Source organism: Armigeres subalbatus, chromosome 1, assembly GCF_024139115.2.
Source record: "Armigeres subalbatus isolate Guangzhou_Male chromosome 1, GZ_Asu_2, whole genome shotgun sequence".
NCBI classification, from domain to species: domain Eukaryota; kingdom Metazoa; phylum Arthropoda; class Insecta; order Diptera; family Culicidae; genus Armigeres; species Armigeres subalbatus.
In genome coordinates, this window is record NC_085139.1 from 209,992,966 (window position 1) to 210,011,113 (window position 18,148).

Genomic DNA, 18,148 nt, shown 5'->3' on the forward strand with positions numbered 1-18,148 from the left:
AGGTTGAGGGTTCGAGTCCCTCCAAGACACGTGGATTCTTTTTTCGCAAATTTCATATCAATTTGTCCATTTCGAAACATATGCTGTGCATATGCACAGCCAAGATATTTAACAAAAAAATGGTTTTCGTACGGCTGAGTTGCCGAATAATATGCAATTAATTGTAATCAAGTGTCGGTCTTTCACCGTCATTAGTCGTCTGAGTACACGCGACCGCTTACGTAAAGGCAATCAAACTCATCAAATGCTTTAGCCAAGCAAGCCTTTGGCACAGCAGAGTGCGATTGAATTCGCATTCTATACCGTCCCGCCCAGTCCGTTGCTGGGGGCATGGAGTGCGATCCTCTCGTTTAATAAACAATGTGCACTCGCTTGGCTGTGGATATACAACAGTAAAGCAAATGTGGAGATTGGGCAAATCAAGCATCCGAAAGATATTCAATTTGCAAAAAGAGAGCTAACCGCGGTGGAGGTTGGTACTCGGATTCTGATGGCTTTTCCGCAAACGTGACCTTTAAGTGGTCTTGTTGTGTAGGGGTTATCACGCCTATCTAGAGAGTAGGAGGTTGAGGGTTCGAGTCCCTCCAAGACACGTGGATTCTTTTTCGCAAATTTCATATCAATTTGTCCATTTCGAAACATATGCTGTGCATATGCACAGCCAAGATATTTAACAAAAAAATGGTTTTCGTACGGCTGAGTTGCCGAATAATATGCAATTAATTAAATTTTTTGTTGGGATTAGCGAAGTGTTGGCGGGTCTTGATCTCTATTACATGTCCCTTGATAACCAATTTTTGAGAGTTTCTTATGTAAGAATGTAATCATCGTCCCTCCATCCTCTAGTCTGCCATACTCCTTCACGAATATATTTCTCTTGTTTTCCAGTTTAATGTCTGCACGCTTAAAATCAATAACACAGAGATGTGTTTGCTTCACACAAAACGGACCTAATGCAGAACATCACCTAGATGAGCGACAGTTTCACAGGCACAAAAATGCCTCGTACGGTCGTGATAACGGTCCTTTTCAACATGTAAATGTTTGTACAGCTTTCTTGTTTCATGAGGAACCAAATACTGTTGAAAATATTGAAATCCAAGCTTCAATAAAACCACACGAGCTATTTTTGTGGCTGTGTAACTGTCGCTCATCTAGGGGATGTTCTGCATTAGGTCCGTTTTGTGTGAAGCAAACATATCTCTGTGTTATTGATTTTAAGCGTGTGCCGTTTCCCTTTCATATGTCTTCCTCTCGGTATTGTCTCCCAAAAGTGAAACATCGTCGAGAATGGCAACTATGTGAACATCAGCATCGAACAAAAATTATACGCGGTTTTTTACAGTCTACTCTGTGTTTCGTCTTTGGCGTATTGAAGTCCTCATCTGGGGCTTCTTAGCTTAGCTTAGCTTAGACTGACTGTACATATCAATGGTTGCTACTCCATGATTGATCAGAACTGGTGCAAATTGCGTCCTCATCTGGGGCTTCTTCCGTAGAAACTTGTTCCATTCTTCTTCTCAATTGTATTTCCTGTTCAATTCAAGCGCGTAAAAAAACTTGATGAGAATTTTCATCATTTTCAGCAGCTCTGGCTTTCGGCGCCCCCTAAGGCCTGGCGCCCTTGGCGGGGGCCAACCTGGCCAACCACACGCTACGGCGCTGCCTTCATTAGGGGCCATCCAGAAACCACGTGGTCATATTTTTGAAGATTTTCAACCCCCCCCCTCCCCCCATGTAGTCTATCGTGGTCATTTAGCAGACCCCCCCTCCCCCCCCCCTTTGACCACGTGGTTTTTTTTTTAAGCACAAAAATTAAAAAAAAAACCTATGTAACTAAAACATATGGTTATCGGATTGGGTACATACCGATGATGAGGACATTACAAATGTCATGATTGATCACCCGAGAAGTCGTGGGCTGAACTTGAGAGCAATCACTGGCTTAACGTTCAGGATGACCCATCTTATCTGAGTGTTCAGAATGATTCAAACATTTCAACTTCATTTGCATGCTCTTAGAATTGAAATCTTCCCAAAGTTTCGGATAACTGAGTTTTCAGGGTCAGTCAAATTTGAGCTCCCATATTTTTTTTCTGTAAAACCAATACAGTGAACTCTCCCTAACTCGATATTCTGTAACTCGATATTTTCCCTTACTCGATGAAATGCAAAGTCCCTTGAATCTAGCATACTGCGTTCCCTCCGTAAGTCGATATCTCCCTTACTCGATATTCTCTAAGTCGAAGTAATTTTCCAATGTATTTTTACCTCGCTAACTCGATGTTGTCTGAAACAGGTACATGCACGATATAATAAGAAGTTAGAAGTGAAAAGTGATAAGCTTAGAAGTGAGAATGAGAAGTGGGAAGTGAGAAATAAGAAGTTAGAAGAGAGGAATGAGAAGTGAGATGCGAAAAGTGAGAAATGAGGAGTGAGAAGTGCGAAGTAAGAAGTGATTAGTTAGAAGTGAGAAACTCGAAGTGAGGAGATAAAAGTGAGATGTGTGAAGTGAGAAGTGAGAAATGAATAGTGAGAAGTGAAAAGTTTATAGTGAGCAGTGAGATATTTGAAGAATTTAGAAGAAATGAAAAATGAGAAGCGAGACGTGAGAAGTGAGAAATGAGGAATGAGAAGTGAAAAGCAAGAAGGGAAAATTATATGTTAGAAGTAAAAGTAATAAGTGAGAAATGAGAAGTCAGAAGTGAGATATAAGAAGGTATAAGTGAGAAGTGAAAAGTGAAAAATGAGAAGTATGGAGTGAGAAGTGAGATGTGTGAAGTGAGAAGTGAGAAATGAATAGTGAGAAGTGAGAAGTTAAAAGTGTGCAGTGAGAAATTCGAGATAAGAAGTGAGTAGTGGTAAATTAATAGTGGGAAGTGAGAAGGGAGAAGTTAGAAGTGCGACATTTGTAGTGCGAAGTAGTACTGAAAAGTGAGATGTGCGAAGTAAGAAATGAATAGTGAAAAGTGCGAAATGAGAAGTGAATAGTGGGGAGAGGGAGGTGAGAAAAGAGAAGTAAGTAATGGGAAATGAGGTGTGAGAAGGGAGCAGTAAGAAGTGAAAACTGAGAGCCTAGAAACGAGAAATGAGAAACGTTTTTTTCTGTTTCCTTCCTTACCTCAGAGGACAGGAAAAGTTTGACAAACTCTTGCATATTGAAGAAAAAGATTGATGGTGTGAGTACGATCCCAATATATTGAAGTAAATATTGATGGAAATCAGAAAAGTTTGATATTCTTTTCAATATTTCTCCTCATCGCCTCCGCAGTTTGCCCACAGGAGTCGACGACGGTTGAGTGTGTGCGTGTTTTGTTGGCTATACCGCTATTTGATTCGTAGTAATTCACGAAAAATTTGAATTTTTCTTCAGCTACGGCCACGCCGACTAATCAGTGAAAATATTGAAGACAAGTTTGATGAAAGGTTTGATGAGAAAAGTATTGTCAATATATCTCTCGTCTGAGGTCTGCTTTATGTCCCTCCACTCACTGCTCACTACTCAACATCTCACTTCTCATTACCCAATTATCATCTCTCATTGCTCACCCTTTGCTTCTATTTATCTTACTACTCATATCACACTATCCTCACTTTGCAACTATCACATCTCACTTCTCACTCCTCACTTCTCATGTCTCATTTCCCACTACTCACATGTTACTGCACAGATCACACTACTTAATACTCACTTCCGTTTCTCAGTACTCACTTCTCACTACTCTGTACTCATTTCGAACATCTAATTTCTCACTTCCCAGTTCTCGCTGTTCACTATTCACTCTGAACATCTCTCTTCTCAATTCACTTTATAAGGAAACAAATTTAAACTATTCGGCTAAATGGCATTCGGTCAAATATAAATATATTCCGTATCTCGATACCTCCCTAACTCGATGGTCCCTTCAATATCGAGTAAGGGAGAGTTCACTGTATCTAGATGAACAATTTTACTGAAGAAAATGGTGGTCTAGCTGTCTTTTGTGATTTAATAGCCAATCTAAAACGCTGGGCATATATGACCCATCCGTCCTGAAAGGGTTGAGATTTGTTTTGGAATTCAATTTCAATCGTTATTATAACACTATTTATTACCCTAGGAGTTGGAGTTTTTTTTTCTGGAACACTGCCACTTTTTTTCATATCGCAGGACTCTTCTTAGTTCTAAGATCCTTTTATGAATTTAAAAAGCATTTTATTTAGAATTTCATGTTGATTTTTTAAATGCAAACTTCTCTATGTCATAACCTTTTTCATACGAACTACTAGAATTTTGTGCATTATTGATCGAAAAATTTAAAAATGCACCTAAATGTTCTAATTAGGTGCATTATTAAATTTTTCGATCAATTAGCCTAATTATTCAATATCATAAGAACTAGGCTTCTTAATCCTAAATAATTGCCTACATGTATTGCTTGGATGAATTTTAAATTCCAAGATCTTCCTAATTTTCAAGAATAATTATTCTGGAGTTGCAAGGGAAACCCTTCAGAATAGTTAGAAGAAATTCTTCGGAGTCTCCACGGAAAAATCTTCAGTATTTCAACGATTTTTTTTCGAAATTCTGTGGAAAAGTTCCTAAAAAAGGTTCGGTAGAAATTTTGAAGAACTAGAAGAATCCGTAGAAGGATCCTAAATGCATGAAAATTCCAATAAACATCAAATTCCGAAGAACTTCCGGCATAAATTAGAAAAAATCCAGCTTACTTTTTTACAGAATCTCTAAAGATTTTTTTCAAAATCCTGGGCAAATTTAATGAATCTTCAAAGGAAATTCTTCTAAATTTCCAATGGAAATTTTTTTCGTTTTTCAAAAAAATCTTAGAAATTTTCAGCAGTTTTTTTAATTTCCAAAAGAAATTATTTGGAGTATACCAAAATATTTCCGATGGAAATTCCTAAGATTTTCCAGTAGAAAATCGAAAAAAAGTTCATCTAAAACACCAATAATGAATTTCCCGAGGATATTTCGATGTTTTTACAAGTGGAAATAACGAAAAAAATTGCACTTTTGTAGTACTTGTGAAGGTTGTACTTTAGAAGCAATTCCAATAGGAATTCCTTAGAAAATTAAATCAAAATTTTAAAGATTTTCTGATGTGAAAATTCCTTAAAATTTTTAAATCATTTCTTGTGCTTCTTTGCATGGTAAAGATTTAAAGCAATGTTTAGCTGAACCTACAAAGAAATCAAAATGACTTTCCGAAGAAGAATGAATTTGCCATGAAATTTTGGAAGAATTTATGGTGCAAATTAAAAAAAACACGAACCTTGAGAATTCTAAAGATTTATTCTTTGAAAATCCAAAGTATTTTTTGAAGATAATCCATAGACTCTTCCGTGGAAATTCTAAATAATGCATTGAATAAAAAAAATATTTGGAAAATTTAAAAAATGTGATAGAACTCACAAAGAGCGTAAAAAATTTCATTTCAAAATTCCAAATTTGAAAACAAAAATCCAAAAACAAAAAATCAACGGTAATATCAAAGTGTTTCATGTGGCATTGGCTATTTAATTTCTCATGAAAATTCAGAAGATTTTTTCTTGAAAAATTTAGAAGTCTTCTTCTTCTTCTATGGATCCATATTCCAACTGGAAGTTGGTCTGCTTTTCAACTTAGTTTATTCTATTAGCATTTCCTCAGTTATAAATTGAAAGTTTTAAATGCCAGCCATTGTACGATTATATATCTTGTGTAGCAAGTACGAAGGATACATTATACCTAGGGTGTCGACAATGTTTGACACCCGAAAACATCCTAGACAGGAACGAGAATCGAACTCGTCATCTCCGGATTGGCAATCCTATGCCTTTGCTCGTAAGGCTAACTGGAGACTAAACATTTTGAAGTGCACTCCCTAAAATGCTCGAAAAACTTATTTTGGAAATGAAATAGAATTTCTGGTGAAGATTCGGAAGAACTTGTCGAAGAAATTCATTAGAATGTTCTAAAAATATGAAAATATGAACATTTTTTTCCACCAAAAATTATATGTATTTCCCACGAGACTGTTTTGAATTTTCAGACAGAATTCACATGGAATTTTTTTCGGCATTTACACTGGCGATATTTTGTTTTTTTTTTTTCATGACCAATTTGTAGCAAAATTTTCCAGAGAGAATTGTTCAAAAAACATTCTGAATGCTAGCACTTTATCAGGATTGTATGAAGTAAGGTCAAAGTTTTTACAGGAATTTTTTTACTGGATTTTTCCTGAATATCCACAAGACATTCTTTTGAAGATTTTTCTTGAATTATTGTTGCGTTGCGTTGCAACGGAGTATTTCGTAGATTGCATACTGATAGTTGTCATGTATATTCTTTACCTTTCTTACCCCAATTGCTTATGGATTTCCATTTGGGATTCAATGGAAATCCAATTGGGGGCCAAAATGATAAAACATGAAAGCTATCATTGCCGGCCACGCCCATCTTCTCCGTTACTAGGAAAGGGAAGGAAATGATGATATGACATCTACTTAACGAGAGGCCAGCGACTCACCGACGCCCTCATAGATGTCAAGGAATTGGATGGTGGGTAGGGGTAGGGGTAGTAGGAGTATCATTATAAGCAAATGATAGAAAATTTGTGGAAATACGTTGGGAGTGACTTTGCTAAGAAATTTATGTCACTCCATTATCCTTGCCGATGATTTTCCTCGGATGGGGCGAAGGTATTAGCCTTGCCCTGGCTAATAGCCTAGGTTTAAGCGCCTTTGCTCGCTCTCTGAAACGAAAAAAGAGCAAAAAGAAATTAAATTCCCCTTCCCCCCTGATATGATAATGATTTTGATCAACAAATTTCTTGAATTATTGTAAAAACATGAACAGTTTTCAAAATTGTAGCTGTAGTCCGCTGATGCAAAAGTGTCGGCGGCGTGATGCCAAAACCATCTGCGGCGGAATTTTTAGAAAATATTTTTCATTTTCTTTCCCAATTTTTTGGTGAAAATTGAGACTGAAACGCAACCTGCTTTTTCGTTTATTTTTTTATGGAAATAGGATCTTAAGCTAAGTTGGCCAAATAACTCAGATATGCATCGGCGTTGCGACCGACGCTGCGTTACCGGGTTTTCTCGATGCTTAATGCTAAATTCATTTTAACACTGAGTTGAAAAGACGCTACGTGGGCATCGGCCCTAAGATGCGCTTTGCGTTTAATGATTAAATCATTAAATTTTGATGATTTTTCTTTTTTACACCGCTATTGTTATTTACCAAAAATTTTCGTGTTAAAAAAAAAACCACGTGGTTCGAGAGCAACACCCCCCTCCCCCCATGTGGCTTATCGTGGTCATTTTCCAAACCCCCCCCTCCCCCCCTATATGACCACGTGGTTTCTGGACGGCCCCTTATATACTCGGGTATTTGTCTCTTCACACTTTCTCCAATGACCGGATCGTTCAGCATTCGTCTCTCCAAACATTGTAACCGTCTAAAAGCCATTACATAGCTATCCGGGAACTCGAAATTTCCATACTTCCACAAAGGTCCTGTTTGGAATCGTTGGCCGATCCGCATGGTGGTTTTCCTCAGTATTCGATTAGATCGCTGTTGCTCCAAAGACTCCGGTTGCACCCCTTCCATTACTCCCAGGCTCTCTACCGAAAAGAACTGTTCTACGAGTTCATGTTGTCCTCCTGGCACTCACAAATATGGAAGCTATGGATTGTTTCTACAAATCTGTCTTGGCTGGATCCGTATATGGTCCATCCTAGTCGCGATTTCGCTGCTATCGGTTCTCCAGGATGCCCATCGTAAAGCTTCAGTGTTGATGTAACATGTGCGTTATCATTTCCGATGAGAATGCGTGGCATCGCATTTTCGTAGTCATCGACAGGTAGGCCTCTCAAATAAGGAAACGCCTTCGCCAACTCAGAATACCGCAAATCCAGCTTGCCAACCGTGCGAACATCGACTAGAGAAAACTTGGCCTTTCCAATGGCTCCGGTGATCTCCAATGCGACCCTTTGAGAATTGGCCTCCGTTCTTTTAAAATTTGCTGTCCACTGAAGACACAATGGTTGCGTTTCTCCGAATACTAGTTGTTTAACTACCTCCTCGTCGACCAATGTTTTCTCCGACCCATCATCCAGGAATGCATAAACAGAAATGGATCGATTATTCCCATGTAGCGTTACCGGAAGAATTCGAAAAAGCGTTGTGTTTTCAGCAAAATAAAGATTGTCGTCGGTGTTGTCGAAGTCTCATTTTTATCCAACTTGTCATTACTATTAGCCTTTAACTTGCCGTCTCGGAGATAAACCTTATTATCATCTTTGTCCCGCTTGGTTTCATTAGAAACTTTATTGGAATGCAATAAGGGTTGGTGACGTCGCTGACATCCATCAATGTTACACTGCTTACGAAACTTGCATGGTCTCCTACCATATGCTCCGAGACAAAGTCGACACAGGTTGAGTAGTTGTATTTTTTTCCAACACGTCTCGAACACAATGGCTCCCGCACGTGGAAAAACACCTTTCTTGTAATCAATGAAGTAAGCCCATTAGTCCCGCCTCTTTGTTATCGGTATGAGTGCAAATATTATTTGCAATCATAACACTCTTCAAAGAGGCGTGGCATTCCAGTTCGAGACAGCAGCACATACGGACGTGTTTTTTGCTCGCGCTATTTTTCCAAGTGTATTTTCTCGTTCGTTCGCTGTTTACGTTTTCGCTCCGTCGCGTTGGCGTTATTTTCTCCCGGATCCGTCATGCGAGACTCGGTGGCCGATCCGGTCGCGGGAAAAGTACCTAAGCGCACTGCTCTTGGAGGCGCGGGTAACCCCTCCAAGCAGATTTTGCAAAGCAACGTGTTCTCGCCGTTGCCCCTTGATGGCGCCGGCAATCCGCCGAAAAAGAGGAAGAAGCAGCAATCGCAGCTGCCGCAGGTGCAACCGGAGCGGAAGGAGAAGTGCCCCCCAGTGTTTGTGAAGGGCGATCCGCCGGATTTACGCTCAAAAATTCGCCAGCTGATCACTAAGGGGCTGAAATCTACTTTTCGGCTCTGCAGCGAGGGCGTGAAAGTGATGCCGGCAAACAAGGATCATCAATCCGTCGTGGAGTTCCTCGAGGTCCAAAAGTGTGAGTACTACACTCATGACCACCCCGGCACGAAGCCGCTCAAAGCTTTGCTGCGAGGACTCAACGACATGAAAACGCGACCAGCTTTACCTGTTCCATCTTGAGCACGGCTCCACTACCTGGAAGGACCTAGAGCTGGTTGGCGTTATAAATTACACCGTCGTTGACTGGGAGCGATATCGGCCAGTGCACCGCGATGTCACGCAATGCACTAACTGCTTCAATTTCGGGCACGGAACCATGAACTGCCGCATGAACCTGCGCTACAACAAGTGTGGTGAACCCCAGTGCGACAAAATGGAGGTGGCCGATCCCAAATGCGCCAACTGTGGCGACAAACATCGGGCCACCACAAAAGGCTGCCCAAAGCGAGCTGAGTTCCTGGAAATCCGGAAGAAGGCTTCTACCAGGACCATTCCGAAGAAGAACCGTGTTCCTGTAATCAACGAGGTGAACTTTCCAGCCATCCCAGCTCCCCGTCGTGTGATTCCAATACTCCCACCGCTACAGCCGCACAAGCGACTGGCAGCGGCAGCTGCATCGGTCCAAGCTCCAGCATCGTCGGCACCATCCACCAGCGAATGGCCCCCGCTCCCTCCTCCTGGGTTCCGTCGGCAGTCGGAAAACGAAGCCGTCCCACCGGAAGAATCTGCCCCGCTGTACACTCCGGAGCAACTGATGCCGATCTTCGCGCAGCTCGCCACTCGGCTGCGCGGCTGCAAAACCCGCTTCGACCAGGTCTTCACTCTTGGCATGTTCATCATTGAAAATGGCTGCTAGGGTGGGCCTGGTCAACTGGAACGCTTGCTCGCTAAAGAGCAAAATAATTGAGCTGAAGGATTTCCTTGAGGAGAAGGAAATAGACGTGGCGTTCATCACCGAAACGCACCTAAAACCGTAGGTAAACGTCAACATCCCGGACTTCCGCATCGTACGACTTGACCGGCCGACCAGGGGAGGCGGTGTGGCTATCGCTCTTCGCTACAACATCAACTGTCGTCTGCTTCCAAGCTTCCAACTCAGTGTCATCGAGGTCATCGGTGTCGAAATCACCACTTCTGTAGGCACAATCGCGCTCATCGCTGCGTACTGTCCAACACAAGCCAAAGCCGGCGATGGACAATCGGCTGCCCTTCGGAGGGACATCGTCAAACTTACACGGAGACAAGGTCAGTTTATCATTGCCGGCGACCTCAATGCCAAACATCAAGCCTGGGGCAACAGTCGCAGCAATCGAAACGGCACCATCTGGAGCAACGACATGGAGGAAGGCCACTACACGATCTTGAGCCCGGATTCCCCCACTCGGCTGAGTCGGTCCGGTGTCCACGCAACCCTCGACCTCTACATAACAAACATGAGTGACCACGTCTCGCAGCCAGTCGTCCGCCAGGAGCTCAGTTCGGATCACTATCCGGTGGTGGCGGAAGTGGGCTCCTCGGTCAATCGGCACCAGCAGTTACGGCGAAACTACCATCGAGTCAACTGGCAGTGGTTCCAGCACTGCGTCGATAACACCGTCGATTACGGAGACGCCGGAAAGTATCGACCGCCAGCTTTGCGCTATCGAGGAGGCGATCACGGCGGCCCGGGAGCAACACGTACCGACGGCTCGGCAGGTAAGCAACTCCTTAAACATCGATACACTCACCAAAGATTTGATTCGTTTGCGGAATGTCCCTCGCAGGCAGTTCCAGCGTACTGGACTGCCTGAGTTTAAGGCAAGCTGCAATCGAATCACAAAAATTATCCAGGCCAGAATGGTGGATCTCAAAAATAACGATTTCTCAAATAAGATCCGCACTCTCCCAGATTATACTAAAATCCAAGCCTCGGCCCATTCCACCTTTGATCCCACTAGATAATAATGGCTCAAAGGATCGCTTGATAATTCCTGCAGAGAAGGTCGCTGAAATAGGTCGTCACTTCGTCAGCTCACAAAATCTTGGGCAGAACATCGTCAGTCCACACGAAGCAGCCGTAAACGAGCATGCTAACAACATCCATTTGATTCCCAACGACTTCTCGGAGGAGTTGGAGATCTCAGCTGGCGAATTGACGGCCTATATCAAATCATCGAAGAACATGAAGGTCCCAGGCTTCGACAGCATCCTGAATCTTGAGCTCAAACACATGAGTGCTCCATTCTTTGAGCACCTTTCGCTGATAATTAATCAGTGTCTCCGACTCAGCTACTTCCCATCGTCCTGGAAGTCAGCGAAAGTCATCCCCATTCGGAAGCCTGGGAAGGATCCTTCCTCCCCCAAAAGTTATCGACCCATCAGTCTTCTCTCAGGGTTATCCAAGCTATTCGAAAAAGTTATTCATCACCGATTACTTGAGTCTGCCGAAAATCTCAATACCTTGCTCGAGGAACAGTTTGGTTTCCGACGCGGTCGGTCAACTGTACACCAATTGACTCGAGTTACCAACGTCCTCAGACGGAACAAGTTTGTCTCAAAAACATCCGCCATGGCCTTACTCGATGTCGAGAATGCATTTGACAATGTATGGCATGATGGCCTGGTGTACAAACTACAACGCTACAATCTTCCCAGCTACCTGGTGAAAATCACCAACAATTACCTGTCGGCAAGGACATTCCGGGTCTCAATCAGCGGAGCAAGTTCCAATGCGCACAACATCGTCGCAGGCGTCCCCCAGGCAGTATCCTCGGGCCCCTGCTTTTCAATCTGTTCACCTCCGACATGCCAGAACCTCCAGAAGGCGGCATTCTGTCTCTATTCGCAGATGACACCTCCATCGTCTACAACGGTAGAGTGATCAGAGCACTAGTGGCAAAACTCCAACGAAGCCTGGATGCCCTGACAGAGTACCTCACCAGCCTGAAGATCTGTATCAACGCGGCGAAGACCCAGGTCGTCATTTTCCCACACTCTAAATCCCCTAAACTTGTTCCGCCTGGGGACTGTAAAATCATCCTCAATGGCACGACTGTGGAATGGGCCAATGAGGCCGACTACCTTGGCTTGACCCTCGACAGCAAGCTTATTTTCCGCCAACAGGTTGACAAGACGGTGACGAAGTGTAACGTTTTGTTGAAACTACTATACCCTTTGATCAACCGTCGGTCGTCATTGTCCCTGAAAAATAAGCTTGCTGTCTACAAGCAAATCATCCTCCCTGTGATCGAATACGGCATGCCGGTCTGGGAGAGCTGCGCTAAAACCCACCACCTCAAACTTCAAGGGGTCCAAGACAAATTCATGAGGATGAACCTCAACACCCCTCCCAGGACAAGAACATCTGAGGTCTACCGACTGGCCGGCATAAAAACCCTACATGAACGCTTTGGTGAGTGTAAAGAAAACTTTAGGGTTCGTTGCGCCTTCTCGGACCAAGAAGCGATTAGGGCGCTTGTTCCTATCTAGGTTATCAAATTATGATTGTAAATATTAGTGTAAATAGTTAGTTAGGTTATTAAATTTTAAAATTAACTAATGCCTCCTCAAGGTTAACATGTAAAAATTGAACACAAAACAATTATCTTTACAAAACAAACAAGAAAACACAAATGAGGATGAAGGGCCAGGTGGCCAAACACTTTAACTGATACATTATTAACAATGATATGGAAATGCTAATATCATCTTCCAAACTCGGACGTACATGTTCATGATAGCATTAGAGGCGAAAGTATAGAATTGATAGTTCCGTTAGGATACGGCAGGCATGAAGAATGTTTTTATAGAAGTCGATTTGAAAGCGAGCGGAGGGCAATATTTGTGATGGCACATATCGCACGACCTTCCTTCTGCCAAGCTCCCGTATGAAGGGGGAGGGAAGAATATCAGTGTGGAAGCTGATATATCTCCACTGGCAAAAGGAAGGTGGTTTGACTTGCTCATATGCCATCGCGTGCGGAAGGATTTGCTATCGACGAGTACTGTCTCCGAATTTCTAATATGACATCAGCATTTAGTCGAATAGGATTTTTATTGCACAGTTCTGCCACCTTCCTTTTGCCAGTGGAGATATATCAGCTTCCACACTGATATTCTTCCCTCCCCCTTCATACGGGAGCTTGGCAGAAGGAAGGTCGTGCGATATGTGCCATCACAAATATTGCCCTCCGCTCGCTTTCAAATCGACTTCTATAAAACATTCTTCATGCCTGCCGTATCCTAACGGAACTATCAATTCTATACTTTCGCCTCTAATGCTATCATGAACATGTACGTCCGAGTTTGGAAGATGATATTAGCATTTCCATATCATTGTAAATCGTTTAACTTCACGTAGAAGTAACACACACGAAATCATTAATTTAGTGATACACTATTGTATGAACACAAAAAAATTGAATTTAAGTAAAAAAAAAGAGGCGTGGCTACATGTTTTACTTTATTGATTACATGATTAAGTAGCTTTCCCACGTGCGCGAGCCATTTCATTCGAGCAAAGTTGCGCGTCATTTGGTGGAGATTTCGTGAAGAGAGGCCCCAGCGGTTAGCCATCAGCATCGGTGGTGGCCGTCGGCATTCTTACTGCAGGAAATTCGCTCCCACCGATGGCATGGGTAGCGCTCCCAACGGAAAGGTTGTGGCAGAGAATTCAACATGATGGAAATCATCTTCGGCGTCAGCAGCACTCGTGTCCAATTTTCTCGCAAGACTCGGACTATCCTGCCGTAATCTGAAAAAGTGACGTACCGTCGTACGGGGCTTCTTTTGAAAAATCGGGGGCTACTTTGGACATTTTGAAACAAGATCTATAACGTAAACTACTATCAAATTGCCATTATCACTCTTCGGATGTCTTGTTGAAAGTTGGATGGAAACTTTCTGTTTCAAATTTGTTATTTTTTTCGTTTAGTTTTTTTAGAAAATCAAAAATCCAAAGTAGCCCCCGGAGTCAAAAGAAGCCCCGCACGACGGTATACGCCATTTTCCAAAAATGGTGTTAACGAGTACTACTCATCGAGCTCTTTAACAGAAAAATGGAAAACATGCATGTTGTAAAATGGCTGTTACGTCACTTTTCCAGATTACGGCAGTATCGGTAAGCTGCTGTTAGGTTAGTGATTGGGAAGCCGCATGATCGAAGATCAATCGGTCCTTTTAAAGGCAATAAATTTGACATGAGAGAAAGTGAGTTTAACTGACGTTTGAAAAATCATAATCATCGATGGGACGCAACGATGGCGTATGTTCTGGTGTAGGAAATCATCCAGTTGCCATTGTCAGCAACAAGTACAATTTTCTCGCAAGCTTCGGCCAATCATTTAGTTGCTGTTGTTCGTTATTATGTACAAAGTGCGATTCACAACCGAATATTCAGTCATAAAGATGGCCTCTGTAGCATCTCAGTCGTACAAATAGCATCTTAAAAGTACAAAATAAGGTCTAAAGGGAAAACTCTGATATAGGGTGTAAAATGAAAATTTTGAAATTGGGGATCGTCGCGAAATCATGTGAGATTTTGAATGACAAAACTAAACTACTCATATTGTACAGAACTCGAAAATTTAACAAATTTGGCTTAATTACATAATATATAAGTAACTTTTAAAATGCAAATTTAAATTGTCGTATCCAAAAGTTTATTATTTTGAATATTGCTCGAAACCAGTGTAGTATCATATGAAATCAAAAGAGTAATTTTGTAATTTTCCTGCATGATGACACTATATTCTTCATTTCACCAAACTGTTTTACGTAGTTTACGTCGAGCGGTCGTGTCTTGTACTCAACCCGTATGATTTTTTTTATTAAAGATTTCATTTTCATTTATTTAGTTAACATCTAAACAGATAACACTGAATCAACAATTTGACGCCACAATACACGGTTCAAGGCCGCATCTCTCCATCCTCGGATACGCCCCACGCTCGCCAAGTCGTTCTGCACCATCTCGCTCGCTGCGCTCCACGCCGTCTTGTACCTGCCGGATCGGAAGCGAACACCATCTTTGCAGGGTTGCTGTCCGGCATTCTTGCAACATGTCCTGCCCATCGTACCCTTCCGGCTTTAGCTACCTTCTGGATACTGGGTTCGCCGTAGAGTTGGGCGAGCTCATGGTTCATTCTTCGATGCCACACACCGTCTTCTTGCACACCGCCAAAGATGGTCCTAAGCACCCGTCTCTCGAATACTCCGAGTGCTTGCAAGTCCTCCTCGAGCATTGTCCATGTTTCATGTCCGTAAAGGACAACCGGTCTTATAAGCGTCTTGTACATGACACATTTGGTGCGGTGGTGAATCGACCGCAGTTTCTTCTGGAGCCCGTACTAGGCCCGACTTCCACAGATGATGCGCCTTCGTATTTCACGACCAACGTTGTTGTCAGCCGTTAGCAAGGATCCGAGGTAGACGAATTCCTCAACCACCTCGAAGGTATCCCCTGTCTATCGTAACACTGCTTCCCAGGCGGGCCCTGTCGCGCTCGGTTCCGCCCACAAGCATGTACTTTGTCTTTGACGCATTCACCACCAGTCCAACTTTTGTTGCTTCACGTTTCAGGCGGGTGTACAGTTCTGCCACCTTTGCAAATGTTCGGCCGACAATGTCCAGTCATCCGCGAAGCAAATAAATTGACTGGATCTGTTGAAAATCGTACCCCGGCTGTTACACCCGGCTCTCCGCATGACACCTTCTAGCGCAATGTTGAACAACAGGCACGAAAGTCCATCTCCTTGTCTTAGTCCCCGGCGCGATTCGAACGAACTGGAGTGTTCGCCCGAAATCTTCACACAGTTTTGCACACCATCCACCGTTGCTTTGATCAGTCTGGTAAGCTTCCCAGGGAAGCTGTTCTCGTCCATAATTTTCCATAGCTCTACGCGGTCTATACTGTCGTATGCCGCCTTGAAATCAACGAACAGATGGTGCGTTGGGACCTGGTATTCACGGCATTTTTGAAGGATTTGCCGTTCAGTAAAGATCTGGTCCGTTGTCGAGCGGCCGTCAACGAAGCCGGCTTGATAACTTCCCACGAACTCGTTCACTAATGGTGACAGACGACGGAAGATGATCTGGGATATCCCTTTGTAGGCGGCATTAACGATGGTGATCGCTCGAAAGTTCTCACACTCCAGTTTGTCGCCTTTCTTGTAGATGGGGCATATAACCCCTTCCTTCCACTCCTCCGGTAGCTGTTCGGTTTCCCAGATTCTGACTATCAATTTGTGCAGGCAAGTGGCCAGCTTTTCCTGGCCCATCTTGATGAGCTCAGCTCCAATACCATCCTTACCAGCTGCTTTATTGGTCTTTAGCTGTTGAATGGCATCCTTAACTTCCCTCAAGGTGGAGGCTGGTTGGCTTCCATCGTCCGCTGAACTGACGTAGTCATCTCCTCCGCTGCCTTGACTTTCACTGCCTGTACTCTCAGCGCCATTCAGATGTTCCTCGTAGTGCTGCTTCCACCTTTCGATCACCACACGTTCGTCCGTCAAGATGCTCCCATCCTTATCCCGGCACATTTCGGCTCGCGGCACGAAGCCTTCGCGGGATGCGTTGAGCTTCTGATAGAACTTGCGTGTATCTTGAGAACGACACAGCTGTTCCAACTCCTCGCACTCCGCTTCTTCCAGGCGGCGTTTCTTCTCCTGAAAAAGGCGGGTCTGCTGTCTCCGCTTCCGTCTATAACGTTCCACGTTCTATTTTGCCGGGTACCTTGCTGCAGCGCAACCAACCGCGCTGCGTCCTTCTCATCCAGAATCTGTCTGCACTCTTCGTCGAACCAATCGTTCCGTCGACTTCGACCCATATACCCGACGTTGTTCTCCGCTGCGTCGTTAATGGCTGCTTTGACTGTATTCCAGCAGTCCTCGAGAGGGGCCCCATCGAGCTCACCCTCTTCCGGCAACGCTGCCTCGAGATGCTGCGCGTATGCAGTGGCGACATCAGGTTGCTTCAGTCGCTCTAGGTCGTACCGCGGCGGTCGTCGGTACCGAACATTGTTGATGACGGATAGTTTTGGACGCAGTTTAACTATCACCAGATAGTGGTCAGAGTCGATGTTAGCGCCACGATATGTCCTGACGTCGATAATGTCGGAGAAGTGCCGTCCATCAATCAGAACGTGGTCGATTTGTGATTCTGTCTGCAGTGGTGATCTCCAGGTGTACCGATACGGGAGGCTGTGCTGGAAGTAGGTGTTGCGAATGGCCATATTCTTGGAGGCGGCGAAATCAATTAGTCGTAGGCCGTTTTCGTTCGTCAGCCGGTGAGCGCTGAACTTTCCAATAGTCGGTCTAAACTCCTCCTCTTGGCCAACCTCAGCGTTCAAATCTCCTATGATGATTTTGACGTCGCGGCTTGGGCAGCTGTCGTACTCACGTTCCAGCTGCGCGTAGAATGCGTCCTTATCATCATCAGTGCTTCCGGAGTGTGGGCTATGGACGTTGATTATGCTGAAGTTGAAGAACCGGCCTTTGATCCTCAACTTGCACATTCTTTCATTGATCGGCCACCACCCGATCACGCGCCTTTGCATATCGCCCATCACTATGAAAGCTGTTCCCAGCTCGTGTGTGTTGCCGCAGCTCTGGTAGATGGTATGATTACCTCTAAACGTTCGCACCATTGATCCCTTCCAACAAACCTCCTGCAGCGCTACCATGCCGAATCCACGGTCCTTGAGCACATCGGCGAGTATGCGTGTGCTCCCGATGAAGTTGAGAGATTTGCAGTTCCACGAACCGAGTTTCCAATCGCTAGTCCCTTTTCGTCGCAGTGGTCTTCGCCGATGGTTCCGGTCCGTACTCTCTTGTTGATTGTTCGTTGCTTAAGATTTTTAAAGGCTGGCTTGCAGGGCCTGACACCAAACCCCTAAATTTCCGGAGGACCATTCCTCCTTATTTCCGGTGGACCATGGTGCACAGTTTCACTTAGAGTCCCTCGCTGGCACTCGGACGATGATCAGCCGCCCCTAACATGGAGAGCAGACGCTGTTGTGAGCCGATCCTGACATGGAGAACAGACGCTCATTAAGATTTGCACCTCCGAAGAGGAGCAAACCCCCCCTTCCCTGTCAGCATACGACCATAGTTCCCACCGGGGTTGGTTACCCGATCTTCCCTAAGGTTGCTCGT

The 18,148-nt window shown here is 44.0% G+C and overlaps 1 protein-coding gene across 3 annotated transcripts in view; it reads left to right on the top strand.

Annotated features, from left to right (window-relative positions):
• The window catches only part of LOC134205720 (phosphoribosyl pyrophosphate synthase-associated protein 2-like), a 30,783-nt gene that overhangs the window by 10,483 nt on the left and 2,152 nt on the right, over nucleotides 1-18,148 (top strand). The window lies entirely within an intron of this gene.